Source organism: Mustela erminea, chromosome 5 (assembly GCF_009829155.1).
Source record: "Mustela erminea isolate mMusErm1 chromosome 5, mMusErm1.Pri, whole genome shotgun sequence".
NCBI lineage: Eukaryota > Metazoa > Chordata > Mammalia > Carnivora > Mustelidae > Mustela > Mustela erminea.
This window is the reverse complement of record NC_045618.1, coordinates 93,494,619-93,513,034: the sequence shown is the minus strand read 5'-3', so window position 1 is coordinate 93,513,034 and position 18,416 is coordinate 93,494,619. Positions and strand designations below refer to the sequence as shown.

The 18,416-nt window shown below is 34.8% G+C and overlaps 1 long non-coding RNA gene across 1 annotated transcript; it reads right to left on the bottom strand.

The window, feature by feature from the left end:
- Nucleotides 1–15,812: 15,812 nt before the first annotated feature.
- Nucleotides 15,813–18,024, bottom strand: LOC116591331. Its single transcript, XR_004285961.1, has 3 exons — nt 16,889–18,024; nt 16,673–16,729; nt 15,813–16,113 (listed from the first exon to the last, which is right to left on the bottom strand). It is a non-coding gene; the product is annotated as an uncharacterized LOC116591331 (long non-coding RNA).
- Between the last annotated feature and the right edge of the window lie 392 nt (nt 18,025–18,416).

The window sequence follows — 18,416 nt, the reverse complement described above, 5'->3', positions numbered from 1 at the left end:
AAATAATGAATACTGTTATGCTGGAAATAAATTAAAAAAAAATGACCAAAATAAATAAATAAATAAATAAAAAAAAAAAAAAAAAAAAAAAAAAAAAAAAAAAGGAAAAAATATTAAAAAATTAAAAAAAAATAAATGCTCTTTTCATTATTCTCTGTAATGGGAAAGGGTATTAGAGTTAAGCTAAGAACAAAAGAGAAAAAAAATCAAAATATATTTACAGATAAATCCATTTCTGTAGATGAGATATCTTCAGCCAGCTTGACCTTCAAAGAAATATGAAACCAAAACAAAACACTCATTAATCTCCTAAAAGAGCAGCAGTCTGCATGTATTCTTGAGTCAGTATGTAGTCAAAAAGTGTGACATCCAAAGATGAATGATAGAGTATCCAGGGGACTGCCACCCAAATGGGAGCATTGGGTTCACTAGAATAAACAAACAAACAGACCCAGGTGATAGTTTCATTTCTCTAAGTACCTAATAAAGTATTATGAGAGGAGGGCAGTTGTCACCATCACAATAACAAACCAGAAACTGAAAGTTTAAATTGCAGCACAAATAATTTGTGTTAATCATAACAGTTATTTTTTCTGACTTGGATTACAAACCATTGGAAAGATTAAGCAAGGATAATTTTTAAGATTTCTACTTCTTTGCCAGAAGAAAATTTATAATGTATCACATACAGCTTTAAGAAGTTAGGGCTAGTAAATTTTTTGAGATTTATAATCTGTAATTATAGTCATATCTACATAAATTATTTTTATGCTTATTCATAAAATTTCAAGACCAATATTTAGCAAGTGTTCATTTGCTTTAGTGCACTCACTAGTTACAAATAATTTTTAGAGTCTCTTCTGTTTTATTCTTCCGTCACATTTTAGGCTAAAGTATGTGGAAAGTATAGAAGATGGAATATGGAAGAAAATTTATCTGTTCCAGCAAAACTTTTAATGTGTTCCATACTGGCACATGCCTTTAGCGAATAATGTAAATTATTTTCATCTTAAGAAACAAGAGGAAAAAGGCTTAACTTGCAGCAAAAAAATAATATGAGTTAGACATAAAATACCTCTTAGTTCTTATTCTGTTCTCCAAACATAAACCCATTACAAGGTGTCCCCTCCCATCAACATGCTCACATAATTTTCTAAATACCCCAGAGAAAACAAAATAAAAATTGTGTAAATTTTTGAAAATGTGAAACTTAAGTGTATGTGAAATGGGCCTCCCAAAGATACCAGACAAGTTGTGATTTCATTAACTTTTGGTAAACATAGGAACTAAAAACTAAAGAATACAGGTATACTAAGTTCAGAGAAGACTCATTAGCTTATGTATTTGCGCCCACAACTATTTTAGTAGCAATGTACCATATGGAAAGGAAAGGATCGACAAAATCAAATGAGATATTGGATGACTTTAGAGGCAATCATTACTAATTCTCTTATTTGGTGTATGTAGGTATCAGAAAAGGGGAGGAAAAGTTATGGTAAAGAATTTACTTAGCCATTTATTTACCACAAGCTGAAGGGAAACCATAGAGGACAGACCCAATACGGTAAATAATTTCTGTTGCCTGTGCCAGACAAAACTGCTGGATGCTACATAGTAGTCATTCTTAGAAGAGATTACACTGAAATGAAAAGCCAAAAGTTAGAAAATGGAAAAGTAATAATAGAAGGTTCATTATTCACAGTTCCTTTAGACATTTGTGACAAAGAGGTGGGAGACTCAGACTGGAAACAAATGAAATGATGAGAAAGAAAAGATAAAGCATTTTTAACAAATTACCTTATTCTGTCCCAGAAGCAAATAAAAAGCTGAGGATATATAGGATGGAACAGCAACTGGGTGTGCATGTTATGGACTTTATCTCAAAAGTGAGTTCTTATCTTTGATGTAGTGAGTACCTTGAAAGACAGTTGGAAAGTAAGCCTAAAAAGGATGTGAGTTTACCAGGTTCTCTTTATACTGCTAAAAGAACAATTTTGCCCTAAAGTTGGAATAATTTTTATAGTTTTCAGCAAATCTTTATACATAAAATATGTGAAAATATAAAAGCAAAATGGGTCACAGGAAGGTCATCTTGAAAAGAAAGTGTAATGAGACTTTCATGTTTCTTGCAAGTTGACATCACTGCCCTAATGAAGTTTTATTTCAAGTTACTTTATCTTGCCCTTGGATGACCCATTCAGCAAAAAGTCAAGAAAAAAACCACAGTATTGCAATGGGAACAAATTATGTTTCTTTCCCTTTCCAGTAAAAAGGTCATTATAGTATTTATTCCACTATTAAAAGTAAATTAAACCACTCTGAATTATTAAAGCAATATGAGGTTGAAACATAAAAGTATAAAAATGGGGCATAGGAAAAGCATAAAGCTCTCACCTTAAAAGTACAGTTCTACTTCTTTCTATATTTCCCTCCTTTGTGCTCACAGTTGCTTATCTTTTCCCAAGAGCATAAACTATTTGGGCTTAATATACATAAAAAAGTTGTTTGCCACACTCTCAAATGGATATAAATTTTCATTATGGTTATTCTTCCAGCTTTTGTGACTTTTTAAAAAATTTCTTCATTTGGCATTGTTATGGAAAGGACTCAGCTAGGCTCTCATTATGGATTTACAAAGCAAATAAATCAGAAAGTCTATCCTAAATACATTTAGAAGTAACCATAATTAAAGTCTTCCTGTGGTAGCTTTCATTAGGGGTATACTTTATTTATCGTTACCCTGTGAAGGCAGCTATTAATTCCCACTGCAGGGTTCTGGGAAGGCCTAAGAGTAGAGCTACTGTTGCAGCTAACTTACAGAAGATGGGTTGAACTAGATGGTGGACAAATTAAAGAGTAATCTAAAAAAAATCTTATCAGCAAGTATTAAGAGGTGTGAAAAATCCATAGAATATTTAAATTTTATATTCATTTTAAGAGGTATTTACTTGCTTGATCCTGTGCATGAGGAATGATTAGAACTCTGAAATTAATAATTCAGGGTGCATTTCAGATTGACATTCAACTGGTAAACACTGATACATTCTGGGTGTTAAAATACTGAAATGCTGTGATTCCACTTGATCAACAGTCACAGCCTTAGCCATTGATGGGAAGTATGTTGCTCTGCTCTGTCCAACCCAGAGCCTTCCTTGGAATTCACCAGACCTCTTCAGATCTAATAATGACAGCAAAAATCTGCTTGTGCACAGCAGAGATTTCAAAGAACCTGGTTCAGACCAAAGCTGCCTAGTATCAATTTTTGTCAGACAGTGAATTTACCATAGTGGTTATTACATACTTTGAGTTTAATTCCTGGGTAGATAGATTAGAATGAAGTATATATTTGGAAAATAAGATTGAAAACATGATGTGATGGGCTTTGACTCTAATGCTCAGGATTTGTGAAGAATTTAATATTTTTCTTTTCTTTATGAGAAGTAGGTGACATGATCATATGCTGTAATTATTGTAAAATAGCTAAAATGGTAAGATAGTGCATGGATTTGATATTTGGCATAACTGTCCAAGCTGGCTAGGAGAAAGTTAAATTACAGTAGAGTGTATGAAATCACATAGATTCCATCCAATGTAAATTTTGAAATATATCCTTATTCTTTCTATATGTAATCTGTATTGTTTCTAATTACATTAAATAGAATTTATTTTCACATTACTCATAAACTTATGTAAAACAAGTGAGATCAAGTCTTCTTTATGGGAAGACAGCTGGGGAGAGTTGATTTAAGTGCAACAAATTGCATCACCACGTCTGTGTTCATTTGTATTCTCTACGGTTATAGAAGGACAAAGAGAAAAAACCGAGGAGAGCAGGAAGGGAGTTCCATATTGAATTCCTCCTGTCTATTTCTTTACTAGGTGGTCAATGTCCAGTATTCAGGATATTTTACTTGCTTAAATTCCAAGTGAAACTGGTCCTTTGTAAAGATTTTTACCATTTCCAAGATTTAGTGCTTCCTGAAGAATTACTTTTCACAGTTCACAAACTACAGTAGCCTAAGTTAAGACAGCATTACTTTCATTTGATGGCTTCACTTCGTATTACTTTACTCTCTGTTGCTCACAATTAAGTGACATTGCTTGAAATTATAATTCTCTTTGTGCTTATGCTTCTGCAGATGCAGTCCTTACTCCTTCCTTTCAACAGTCCATCTGGGAATTATTTGCCTATCTTCGGCAACTACCTGCAACTATTAGAGCAGTGATCAGCTTTGCTTTAAGTTAGTGGACTGACAAGCCTTTGGGGAATAACTCTCGCTGAATCTATTTCATACTTATTATAACTTCCAGGTTAGGCTGATTAATTTAAGGAGCTTACTTTGCCATCTGTGAGATGAACACATCTCAGAGTGGTGTTATGTTGACATTTTGAAAGCAATATGCATGCTGAAAGGGAGCACTGCCAGGGAAATTTTGGCTAGCCGGCTGGATTCCCAGATCCTTCACAGAATATTATTATGTCAGTGGATTTAACTAGGTCTGTGGTCTGAAACTCTGCCTTACAGGTTTAGGACAGGATTTTATCAGTACACCCAGGTGCCAAACACTAAGCGGAATGCTTCTTAGTGAACAAGGTATTAGCCTCTTGAATGATAGTTTTGAGAAGTATTTTGATCAGGCTAGTGATTTTTAAGCTGTATTCCATGAAACTCTAGAAATCATTATCCAGTATGGCAGCTTCTAACCATATGTGGATATTGAGTAATTGAAACATGGCTAGTAAAAGTAAGGAGCAGAATTTTAAGTCAGAATTTTAATTTTACTTGAGATTGAAGTTAAAAAATACTTAATTTGGAAGACTTATAATCATGTTTAGAAGAACATGTGTATGCAATGTAGTTTTGCAACTCAAATTTTCCTGAAATCTTTATACAGATCTCATATTTCTACTGAAAACTAAGCATTTGAATTGAGATATATGTTAAGGAAAAATGCACACTGAATTTGAAGAACTAATTAAAGAAAAAGAATATAAAATATCTCATAAATAAGTTTTCCTTGGGAAAGATTTTGTCTCTCCTTCACATCTGAAAGATAACTGCTGGATAAAATATTCTTGGTTGACAGTTTCTGTTTTAATATTTAATATTTAATATTTTGAATAGGTCATTCTTCTCTCTCCTGGCGTGTAGAGTTTCTGCTGAGAAATCTACTGATAGCCTAACAGTGGTACCTTTGTAGGTTACTATCTACCCCCCACCCCCCATCCCTCACCCCCTAGCTGCCTTTAAAATTCTTTATTTTTCATTGCTCTTGACAGCTTTAAAATACTGTCTCGGAAAAATATCCTTTTTGTGTTGAGATTAGGTATTTGGTTATTTTTGTGGACTCTTGTATATCCTATTCCTTCTCCAAGTTTGGGAAGTTCTCAGCTGTTCTTCAGTTATGCTCTAGATTCCTTTCCCCTTCTCTTCTTCTTCCAGTGTACCCATTATTTATGTGTTGGCTTCCTTAATGGAGTTGGATAGTTCTCATAAGATTTCTTTACTTTTACAAATCTTAGTTCTCTCGCTTCTTCTTCCTGAGTGATTTCTATATTCCTGTCCTTGAGCTTGCTAATTTTGCCATCCATATGATCCACTCTATTTCCAGTGCATACTGATTCATTCTTTATCTCATTTATTGAGTTCTGTTTGGTTATCTTTTAGAATTTCAATCTCTGGTAAATTACTCCTTCTGTTTGTTAATTTTATTCCTGAGACCATTATATTGCCTTTCTGAGTTTTCTTGTAGCTTGTTGAATTCCTGCATAACAGCTCTTTGAATTAATTATAAGCTGGATTGCAATATTCCATATCACTGGATTCAGTTGCTGGAAAATTGCCTGTTTCTTTTTGTGATACAGTAGTACCAGCACTACAGTAGTACCATGATTTTTCATGGTGTTTGATGAAAAGTGCCTCTGCTATCACATTTGAAATAGCCAATACCTTTTTATTTAGGCACGGTTTTGTTTTCTTTGATCCTTAAATTAAACAGGTCGGTAGTTAAGAGCCTTCCTTTTGATTTCCAGAAGGTGGCACCATAGCACAAGTTTTTGTTTTAACCAGTGCTGATTCCCAGCTAAGGTTGGGAGTGACTGGATAATGAATGAATGGATGAATGAACGAAAGAAGGGACGGATGAATGAATGCATACAGGCAGTGGGTGGGGGGTATACTTAGCACTTGGGGTTTTGGGTGTGCTCACAGACCAGTGGGGGAATCCTCCAATGGGGGGCGGGGTGGGCGGTGAATTACAGAGGTCCATGGGGAGTCCTCTTGCCTCCTAGGGCAGACAGCAGGAGACATTTTTTCTTGAATTCTTTTTGGCTACTTCCCTTTCTTTTCAGTCTCCCTGGTCACACCTCTCTCCCCAGAGAAAGCAGCTCTCCCTCCAGCTTTAGGACCTGTAGATGAGAAAACCCTCCGTCACTGCCTTCATCCTCCACCTCTTCTGCCACAAAGTCTTGCTGGCCCACTGTCAGACCTGCCACCACCACCTTCTCTGCTACTACTGCCACTCCTGCTGTTAGCTCTGCTAGCGCTTCCCTTGCTCCACAGCCTCCTCTGTGGTCCAGTCCACTCACTTTTGGGTGCACAGATGACTGGATCTCTCAGGTGTCCTGGTGTGTTGCACAGAGGTGCTTTTTGTCTGGTATAGGTGTCTGATAATTGTAAATTCCAAGTGAGAGAAAAAAAGGAAGGACTCACAGTGCCATGATGCTGATATCACTCTCTCATTAATAATTTCTGTGTTGGTTCCTTATCGTGACTTCTTACTTTTTAAAAAAGGTGACTCCTAGGAAATTTAAAATTATACACATGGAGCTCATATTATGTTTTTACTGGACAGAGCTGTTTTAGAACCTGGGTGTCTGTAGAAATGAGGGTTAGCTGTATTATCCTTCCCATGTCAAACTTCCTTGAAATAAGTTCTGTTCTTCTCTTATACTTTTGTTTTATATGCTGGGCTTCCATGTAAGATTTAATCTCAAGAAAGCACTCTATTATTGAAGATAATCTTCAAAAATCTCATTTTAAATCAGAATGAGGTTTAATACCATAATGTGCTCTTTCTTTATTGTTTTCTACAATTTGAATATGAAATGCAGAGGTGTAGATTTTTTGGTAATTATTTGGCTTAGAATCATTTGAGCTTTCTGGATATATAGCTTGGTGTCCGTCATTAATTTTAGGGAAAATTTGGCCATTTTTGCTTCCATTATTTATTCAGCTCTATTATGTCTTCCTTCTCCTTCTGGTATTCCAGCTATGTGTATGTTACACCTTTTATGGTTTTTTCATGGTTCTTTCATGTTCTGGTTCATTTTTATTATTGTTTTGTTTTTCTGTTTGCATTTGGTCTGGGGAGTTCCTGTTGGCCTATCTTTAAGATCACTGATTCTTTCTTCTGCCTTGTCTAGTCCACTGATGAGCTCATCAAATGTATTGTTTTGGCCTAGTGTAACTGATTTCTAGCATTTCCCTTTGATTCTTTCTTAGTTTTGTCTTTCTACTTATATTACTCATCCATTCTTACATGTTCTCAACTTTTTCCATTAGAGACTTAATACATTAATCATAGTTATTTGATGTTCCCTGTATTATAATTCCAAAAATCTGTCCCATCTGTGTCTCATTCTGTGACTTGCTTTGTCTCTTCAGACTGTTTTTTTCTTAATTTTGAACATGTCTTATGATTTTTTTTTTTTTGAAGCTAAGCACATGTTGAGTAAAGGAAACTGAGTTAAACAGACCCTTTTTGTGAGAATGCAGGTTAATCTGGCAAGGAGTTGTTTGTATTTAGTGTTTGATGTAGTTATGGGTTCCAGAGTCTTCAAAATCTTCTAGTGTTCTTGTTTTGGTCTTTCCTGATGTCTTTCTACTACCCTAAAAACTATCTCTTAGATAGTCTACATTTTGCACTATTTCTGCTATAATCCATTGTTATTATACTGTATCCCTGTTGGGCTGTGAAGAAGTGCAGAAGAGAGAAAGTGTTCTGTACATGTGTGATTATATGAGTGCTTAAGTGTGTCTGTGTCTCTGACCATTATGAATGTTTCTTAGCTTTCCCATCCCCACCCCACTAGTTGATGCAGAAAACTGGAAGGTGCTGAGGTCTGAGAAATACCCTTATGAGATGTAGGATTAAGTTTTTCCCAATTAGAGAATAGGTTTTTGTTATAGGAAAAGGTGTGATCATTATTTCTCCTGCTGCCTGATCCACAAGCAGATCTTTTGGTTATTTACTGAAGAGAATCTGCTGGGATTCCTGGAGATAAAAAATGAATTTAGGTGTTAGGGTCTCCCTTAGACTATGGCTTCCAGGTTCTCACTCCTATGTTAGTCCATTGTGAGTCTCTAGCAATTTGTCAAAATTATTATTTAAGTTTTCCACCTCCACCAGCTTATTTTTCCAGAGATTTCTGCTCTAGGTAAGCAGATCTCAGCTCTTACAGTCTGGATCTTCTGTCTTTCCAGATTTTAAAAAGGCTTTTTGTCCTGTGACCTTAGTTCTCATTTGGCTTTCTCCTCAGATAATGGAAGTTAAGAAAAGCTAATATTCATACATTTAATTTTTGAATGACTCACAAAGTACTGAACTTGGTGCTGTTGGAGTTACAAATAAGAGTAAAACAAACAAAATCTAATCCCCAGGGAATAGAAACAAATCTTACTGTCTCTGAAATATTAAAAAAAAAAAAAGATTACTTACTGATGAAAGTGAGTGAGTGAAAAATAGCTTTTAAAGCCACATCAGTATAAGAAATGATGTACTTTGGAGTCCACGTAAACATGTAGAGAATGAAACCAGGACAAAAGTGAAGGCATTAAATTAAATTGTCTTATTTTATAAATTAAATACGTTGACAAGAAAAACTTTTTAAACAATTTTTGGTGTAGCTGAGGGTAGCTTTTAAGTTTTCTAAATGTTTATTTTTTTTAAGTATTTCTAAGATTTCATTTTATTTTTAGGAAAGGAATTTATGCTTTCAGAAAGGAAGGTGACCATGAAAAATCTCTCATTCCTAAACCTGTTCTAATCTAAATATCCAACTTTTTCAATCTCAATCTAAATGTTTATTATTTTAAATATATGATTTGGAGTTTAAAAAAATTAAATTGTGGTTGACACACCACCTGCATGTATGCTAGCATTTTCAGATGATGTATCTCAGCGAAAGTAAGACAATTTAGGGATATTATTCAGTACAAGATGCTTAAGGATAATTATGGTGTTACATGGAAGTGGAGATTAGAGCCTCAGAAGTCACCAAGCTGATTAACACCATTCTGAAATGCTTGATCCTTACTGTGGTATTGAACACATTTTCTTATATGTGCACTTCCAAACTATAGCCATCAGCAAATAGTAGTTCCTAAATGATGTTTCCATTATTTTTCCCTCTGGCAGTTACTCAATCTGTAATTGTTAATATTTTTTTTTTTCCTTGGGAAATTGCAGAATTTTCAAAGAGCACTTAAATACCAAGAGTTCTGTTTTTTGAATTAAAAAATAAGTTCAAGATTTTTTATGCTATTGTAGTGAAATAAAAAAATGTATAACATTTAAAATCTCAGCACTAATTATCTTTAGCATCTTTTTTTTTTTTTTTTTTTTTAGATAAATGATGCTTTATTGAGGTGTACAAGTGGTTGGTCACCTTGCATAATCTTTGGGTTTTTTTTTTGTTTTGTTTTTTTTGTTTTTTAAAATTTTTTATTTTTTATAAACATATGTTTTTATCCCCAGGGGTTCAGGTCTGTGAATCACCAGGTTTACACACTTCACAGCACTCACCAAAGCACATACCCTACCCAGTGTCCATAATCCCACCCCCTTCTTTAGCATCTTTTTAAATTTAGATTTGTGGGCTGAAATAAAAATCTGTAGTCCCTGGGTCAAGCATTATAAATAAGAGATTTAAATGTGGGGATTTTGTTATGTTCTAGTATAAAAATCAATTTATCACACTTTACCTCTTAGTACTAACTGATATGCAACTCCAGGTCATTTATACCTCTTCTTATGGTCCCTTCCTGGAAAAGCAGCATAGAATAGTCATTAAAAATGTAGATTCTGAAGCCAGAGTATATATCTAAATTTTAAGCCTTATTAGCTATTGACTGTGGTAAGGCCATCTAATATATTTTTGTGCAATTTCCTCTTAATACAATGGGGGAATACTACCTATTTCATGGGGATTTTAAAGAATTAAAGTAATAAATTCACCTTTTGACTCAATATTTGTAAACTACTCACTACACGCCAAACCCTGTTTTAGATCTGAATATACACCAGTGAAGTAAAAATAGACAAAATCCCTGCTTTTATAGCACTGAAATTCTAGTAAGAAGAAATAAGTAATAAATAAATATATAGCATTACAGGCAGTATAAATGTCTTAAAGAAGAATAAGGCAAGGTAAAGTCATTGAGAGTAAGTATAACTATTTTAGATTCAGTTACTGTAAAAGACTTCTCTCAAGAGGTGGTCTTTGAATAGAGGCCTGAATAATGTGAAACCAACCAAGTAGTTATCATATGGAGAAGAGGGTTTTGGTTTTTGGTCTTTTGTTTTGTTTTGTTTTTTAAAGATACTAGCGAATAAGAGCACAGGCCCTAAGACAGGCATGTGCTTGATATGTTTAAAGAAAAGCAAGAATACAAATGCGGCTGGATCAGTTGACAATTGGATGAGAGAGCTAGTGTGGGGAAGTGTTAGATCTCATGAAGCCATAGTAAGGATTTTGGATTTTATTCTGAATCAGAAAGAGAAACTATCAGAGTTTTATGTGGAGCAGTAAAATGATCTTCCTTGGAATTTTAAGGAATTGTTACTCTGGTTTCTTGTGGAAGAGGAGACTATAGGAGGGCAAGATAAGTACAGTGAGACCAAACAGAAGCACCATTGCACCAAGAGAAACATGATGTGGGTTCGATGAGACTGTTGGTGGTAGATGTGATTGAAAACACTAGGCTCACTATATACATTGAAGTACAGCTAGCAAGATTTGGATTGATAGCCTCCAAGTTTCCAGCTGAGCACCTGTAAGATTTGAAATTTATTGAGATGAGAAAGGCTGAGACAGAATAGGACTTTAGCTGGGGAGGGGCATGGGATGGACATGGCCCAGAGTGTGACATGGTTCCTACAGAGCACAGTAAGTATTAGCTCTGATTTTCCATCATACCTGATATTTCTTTCATGTGTGTACCTTTAACTTTGCTCTTACTCCTTATCATCCCAGACTCTTCCTTTCCTTCAAAAGCCAATTTGAAATTCATTTTTAATCTCACCCCAGTAATCTTCTTTCCCCTCTGTGGAACCTTAAATGTGAATAACATTTAGAGATTTCATCATGCAATTCTATGTTGCTTTATATTTTTCTCTTATTCAAGAGACTATACCATTGTATGTGTGGGTGAGTATACAAAGTTGTCATGTTTCTTATCTCTAAAACATTCAGATTATTTGGTGTCAGGTATACTAACAGCTGAAGTATTAAGAAAAAGGGAGCTGGAATTATGAAATTCATTATAATGTTCTTTTTCTTTGAAATATTTGTTGACATTTAGGTGTTAGGTGTGCCCATAACTACAGGCTCAGATGTTCATCAATGAGGCTCTGATTTTTTTTTTTTTGTAATTTTAGTTAACATACAGTGCAATATTGGTTTCTGCATAGAATTCAGTGATTCATCAGTTACATTCAACACCCAATGCTCATTACGAATGCCCTCTGTAGTACACACCACCCAATTAGCCCATCCCTCCTCTACCTCCCTCCATTAACCCTCAGTTTGTTCTCTATCATTAAGAGTCTCTTATGGTCTGTTCCATCTACCCTTTTTTTTTCTTTTCCTCCTTCCCGTTGTTCATCTGTTTTCTTTCTTAAATTCCATATATGAGTGACATTATATGGTATTTGTCTTTCTCTGACTGACTTATTCTACTTGGCATGATACATTCTAGCTCCAACCATGTCATTGCAAATGGTGAGATTTCATTCTTTTTGATAACTAATATTCCATTGTGTATATGTACCACTTCTTCTTTATCCATTCATTAGTCAGTGGACATCTGAGCTCTCTCCATAGTTTGGCTATTATAGATAATGCTGCTATAAACATTGGGGTATATGTGTACCTTTGAATTAGTATTTTTGTATCCTTTGGGTAACTACCTAGTAGTGCAATTGCTGGGTGGTAGGTTTGTTCTATTTTTAACTTTTTGCAGACCCTCCAGAATATTCTCCAGAGTGGCTTCTCTGGAGTGGCTGCCCCAGTTTGCATTTCCACACCCAGTGCAAAAAGGTTTGTGTTCTCCACATCCTCACCAACACCTATTGTTTCTGTGTTGTTAATTTTAGTCATTCTAACAAGTGTGAGGTGGTATCTCATCATGGTTTTGATTTGTATTTCCCTGATGATGAGTGATGTTGAACATCTTTTCATGTGTCTGTCAGCCATCTGGGTGCCTTCTTTAGAAAAGCATCTGTTCATGTCTTCTGCCCAATTCTTAACTGGATTATTTGTCTTTTGGGTGCTGAGTTTGAGAAGTTCTTTATATATTTCGGATACTAACCCTTTTATCAGATATGTCATTTTCAAATATCTTATCCCATTCCATAGGCTGCCTTTTAGTTATGTTGACTGTTTCCTTCACTGTGTAGAAGCTTTGTCTTCATGAAGCCCCAATAGTTAATTTTTACTTTTGTCTCCCTTGCCTCCAACAATGTGTCTAAAAAGAAGTTACTATGGCTGAGGTCAGAGGGGTTACTTCCTGTGTTCTTCCCCAGGATTTTGATGGTTTTCTGTCTCACATTAAGGTCTTTCATCCACTTTGAATTTGTTTTTGTGTATAGCATAAAGAAATGGTCCAGTTTCATTCTTCTGCATGCTGCTGTCCAGTTTTCTCAACACCATTTGTTGAAGAGACTGTCTTTTTTCCACTGGATATTCTTTCCTGCTTTGTTGAAGATTAGTTGACCATATTGCTGTGGGTCCATTTCTGGGTTCTCTATTCTGAAAGTCTGTCTGCTTTTGTGCTGGTACCATACTGTTTTGATTATCACAGCTTTGTAGTATACCTTGAAATCTGGAATCATGATAAGGCTCTAAGTTTTATTGGAAAATGGTAATCTTCTTTGTGAGGACATGTTTGTGAAATGTTTCTGATATATGTTCCTGTACATTGGTTGCTCATTGCCTATTACACTGCAGATGTTTTCTTGTTGGAATTCTTATGTGATTAAAAATTCTCATGTTTGCCCACTTTTGTACCTCTATCCATTACTGTCTCTTTCCAAAACTTCTTACCCACCATCTGCTAAACTTCTTTTTTTCAGGCCCCTGGGCAAGTGATCAATCAATTTACTACTATTAGGGCCACTCCTAATAGTAGTAACCAGCTGTCTCAGAAAGAGAATACACTTTGAGTGTATTTACCTTCCTGGTCAGGAATAGAATGGGAAGAGCAAGAAAGAACAAAATATGGAAAGAGAGAAAACTCTTCAAGAGTACATCATTGAGCTGGTTACCACTGAGAGCAGTTGGGCTTCAACTGCACAAGGTGCCCTCTGATGAACCATGTAAAATATCCCTCAGCATTACCTACTTGGGACGCAAAAGGACTTTTGCACTGGCAACATTAAGTTTCCCATTTGTCAAGGGCTACCCAGGGAGGATAAATACCTCATAACTCCATGTTTGTTTTCCTCATGGCTAGAGTGGTTACAAGGCTATTGCGTCCTGTATTGTGGCAGCAGAAATGTCCAGGACAGAAAACAAGTGATGTATTCATATTAGCTGAGGCTAGGTGATGTTTGACTACATTTGTACACAGCTGGATACCACAGCAATGGCTGGAGCAAAAACAAGTGATCTTCAAGGATGTGAGAAGGGGCATAGAAAGATATTCTACACATAGAAAGTATACTTTCAATAATAAATACATGATTTTTCTATTAAAATAGTTCATTTACCAATATTTGTGGGTTATAAGATAGATCTTATATTTTGTCCTGAGTATGGGTCATTTTCAGTTAACCTTTATCAAGCTTTTTTTGTTTGTAAAATTAAAGTCGTGTTTCTGTTATCAGCTGTCCCCTGTAGGCAGCTGTCCCCTAAGGTTTATTGTCTAGTGTTTTACTGATTATCTAAATGGCTTGTGAAGGAGTAGATTAAGGATTTACAAGTATAATTCCCATAGTTGACTTAGTGCACTATGTGTCATCCAAGTTTGTTTTTGCAGGGATGGTCTATGTCAGCACTTTAAAATCATCAGAGCTTCATTTACTTTTTAGGGATGAAATTGGCTTCATAGCTTCATAGTTTGGTGATTTTTTTTCTTATGACTTTTTTTTTTTTTAATTTTAGACGGGGGGAAAGGGCAGAAGGAAAGAAAAAGAGAGTCATAAGTAGACTCAGTGCTGAGCATGGGGCCCAATGTGGGGCTTGATTTCATACCCTGAGATCATGAGCTCAGCTGAAACCAAGAGTCAGACCCTTAACCAACTTCACTACCCAGGTGGTCCCATAGTTTGATGATTTTAGAGGAAATGAGAAAAGATCCATGATGTTAATCTCTGTGCTGTAACCATCTTCCCAAAAGAGCTTTTCCCACCTCTCTAGGAACTAAATTCCATAACTGAGATTCCTTTCCACAGCCTAGATAGTTATCCTCTTTTAAAATGCAAATAATGTATTCTTTATAACTTCATGTATTTGTGCTAATTAGATCCTCACCTGAAATCAGGCTTTGATATTGACAGTTAAGAATGAGGAGGTGAATAGAAAGAACTAGTATTGTCAGGTATTAGTTGGACTTTGATAATGGAAAAATATCTTCCTACTTCTCAATGTGTCCTAGGGTTCTCTTTGAAAGAAGAGACTATTATTCAAGTTGAAGAAAAGTTAGAACAAAGGTGTTTAAGAGGGAAGTGGGAAATGGGAAAAAGCTTCTGACACAATTTAATAATGAACCTGGAGAAGAGAAAGGTTAAAGAGAAAGATCCAGTTCTTGCTTTGCTTATTTATTCTGTCTAAAGAGTTGAGTGTTTCCTTGAGCAGTGGATTTAAATAGAAGACAAGTTTGGAACAAAAAGGAGCAACAATGCTATGCATTTGCCAGATTGAGATGAATAAGACAGGTTCCATTTTAGATTGGAAATATCTTCCTGAACTAAATCAGGTGCACTATAAAGAAGGCAAGTCTACTTCTGTTTATGATTTTAAAAGAGCTTCATGGATGCTTTTAATAACAGGGGGTCCTGGCTTTGAAGACCTGCTAAACTGATATTTTGAATGGAGTTGCTAAGGCTTAAAATTAATATTTTTCCAGTGAAAACTATGATATATAAATCTCCTTATGAATTTTAGCACTGGGTTTGGAGACAGACCCATTTAAAACCACAGCTTAGCAACTTATTAACTTGAATATTTGACACAGCATCCCTGAGCCTCAATTTCTTTATCTGTAAAAGGGAATAAAAATAACTTGTTTTATTAAAGTTAAGTGAATATTTATAATGCATCTAGCAATTTTTATTATGATTCTATTTTCTCAAATTTCATCACAAAAAAGGCATTTTGTAAAACACATATATTGTGGTATAAATTGTAAAAATTTAGTTTAATAACAGATTACTGTAGTGTACTTGAGTAATGGATACTTCTAATACTTCTTATACAGTGCCATTATCAGATAAATCAGAGGAATCAAAACATATTTTGCCAAGTTTATCTAAAATATTCTCTCAAGACCAGGGCACAGTTGGAAAATGAAGATGATAAATATTTCAGATAATATCTTTTTTTTTTTCCTTTAATCTGTTAAAAGATTATATCCTAATGCTTTGGGAAAGTTAACAGTTTGAAAAATCTCTAGAGATCACACAATTTTATTTTGTTTTGTATGTTAACTTGTTAGAATCTATCTATACAATTCACTCATTTCTGTGTAGTAGAGAGGACATTACTGTCTTGGAGATAATATGGATGAAAGTATTTGAGGTCTCACTCACCTAGATTATTTTCATAGTCTCATTCTGACCAGTTTTCACTTCATGTTAGTCCTTTTTAGAGTTTTCCATGCATGCTGCTTCCTTTGGGTTCATAAAGAGCAATTATAATCTTGTCCTTTCTATAATAATTTTCTGTAATTCTACCTGTTTCCTAGGCTTCATGTTCTCTGTTTTCCATGGCACTGTTGTCCGGCAAAGCAGAATTATTCACTTCTTCCCTGCTGCATTCCCTACAACTTCCTGATTTTATATGTAGGCACTCATTGTTTTTAACATCTGAGGAATTTTTTTTTATTCCTATTTCTATATCCATCTTTAACATAAGCTCATATGGCATTTGTAAGGAGAATTGGCCTCTCCTTCTCCACTGCTCTTACCTTACCAGAGCAAGACTGTCTGTAAAGGAAAGGCTTTTGATGTTAATCTTTACATTAAATAGATCTAATGGTTTTAGAAAAAGGGGTGGTCAATTTGTTAATTAATAAAGTAAATTTTTAAAATAAGGATACAAACTATATTACACATGGAAGTTAATATTTGTACTTGGGAATGTATATATGCTTAACTGAACAGAGAGTTTAAAGGAACTGGAATATGTCATCCTCACGTGGGTGGGAAAATAAAAAAGAATATACTTAACCAGATGATTCATACTCTGATTCTCAGTTCTGCCATATCTTGATTTATAACCAGGGATCTAGGATTGGATAAAAGATGACATTTGCACTGATTAACTAGTCTTAGTTCACCAGAATTTAGATTTTAAATGGGAGACATTTGATAACATTTGTTTAGTACATTATTGAAGATAGAGCATAGGTGATTAAAAAAGGGTGATAATGAAAAAAGTACTTACTTTATCAATCCATTCATCAGTCCATCCATCCATCTATCCATCTGCTATTTAGACATTTAGCCATCCATCATACAAATTGTTTTCACCCAAAAAACAACACAAATTATTATAAGTCTATTTCTAATAAAGCAAAGGAAAATAAATTCACAGTATAGAATAAAAGTTGCTGCTCTTTAAGCTTAACACTTTTTCTCAAGCTTCATAGTTTTTGTACATCTTTTCCTGCCCAACTTCTCTGTTTTATTCGCCTAATTCTTATTTTACAAAGGAAGAAGGTGTTTATGACTATGAAAAGGTAGCACAAGGGATCCTTGTGCTGGAACTGTTCTTAAATGTAGTGATCGTATCAACATATAAGTATGAAATTGCATAGGACTGAATATACTGGTACCCACAAATGAATATAAAACTTATGGTTTTCTGATTGGGTTTAATTAACTTCAGTTTTCTAGTTGAGTATTGTACTGTAGTTATGCAAAATGTTATCACTGGAGGAAACTGAGTGAAGGGTTAAGAGGATATTTCTGTATCGTTTCCTACAACTGCATGTGAATCTACAGTTGTTTCAAAAAAAAAAAAAGCTTTAAAAATAACTTTCCCAGATGTCCATAAATGTTTGTATTATTTGTGTGACATAAGCAGTGACTGCTTATTAAAGAGATTGAGGTTTTTCACAGATACATGAATAAGATATGGTCAATGATAATGGATTATTGGTTAAGTTCCTTAATTAGTTCCTACAATTTATTGGATCCAGTGGCCAACCACTTACTCAAACACTTGGCATCATATCAAAGATGATCTCCCATTTGCAAGATATTTTAAAAATAGAATTCCGTGGAAAACAGTAAAATAAATTCTTCTGGTTTGGTTCCAATATGACTGGCTATTACTTCTTATTCTCCTTTCCTTCACTCCAATCTCTCTTGTTCTATACATATTGATTAGTCCAAAATATCATTCTTTTTCTCTCTTTTCTTTTTCATTTCCATTTTTAAGAACTGTGAAAGTTCTGACATTTTACCTTAATTTTATAGAAGCTAGCAGAAGACATTGAACTAAGTCAGAGACAGTGGAATTGACCTCTCATGGCACAACATGTAGCACCTTGGTTTCATGTTTCTATTACTTTCTCTTTTTTTCCTTCAATGTGCATAGAAATAATAGAGAGTGATCTGGTTGGATGCTATGGCACAGATCCATCACATGTTCAGGAAACCCCTCAACTGATCTTTTAAGGGCTACTAGCAAACATGCTCAGCATTTTTGCTGGATGGAGCCATTATTTCTGGTACCCTGATTAGAAAGTAAATTTTACTTCTGCTCCAGGTAGATCTCTGTCTACCCATCTCTGTCTTCGAAGGCAGTCTATCGCATAAACATCCTTGAAAAAGATAATCATAAACAAAAACTGCAGAAATGTTTTGGAGAATTGTTTCCCAACACTCTCTCTGGTGATCTCATCTATTTCCATGGTTTTTCATGTCATCATGATATAAATGATTATTTATAACCCTAATGATAACCT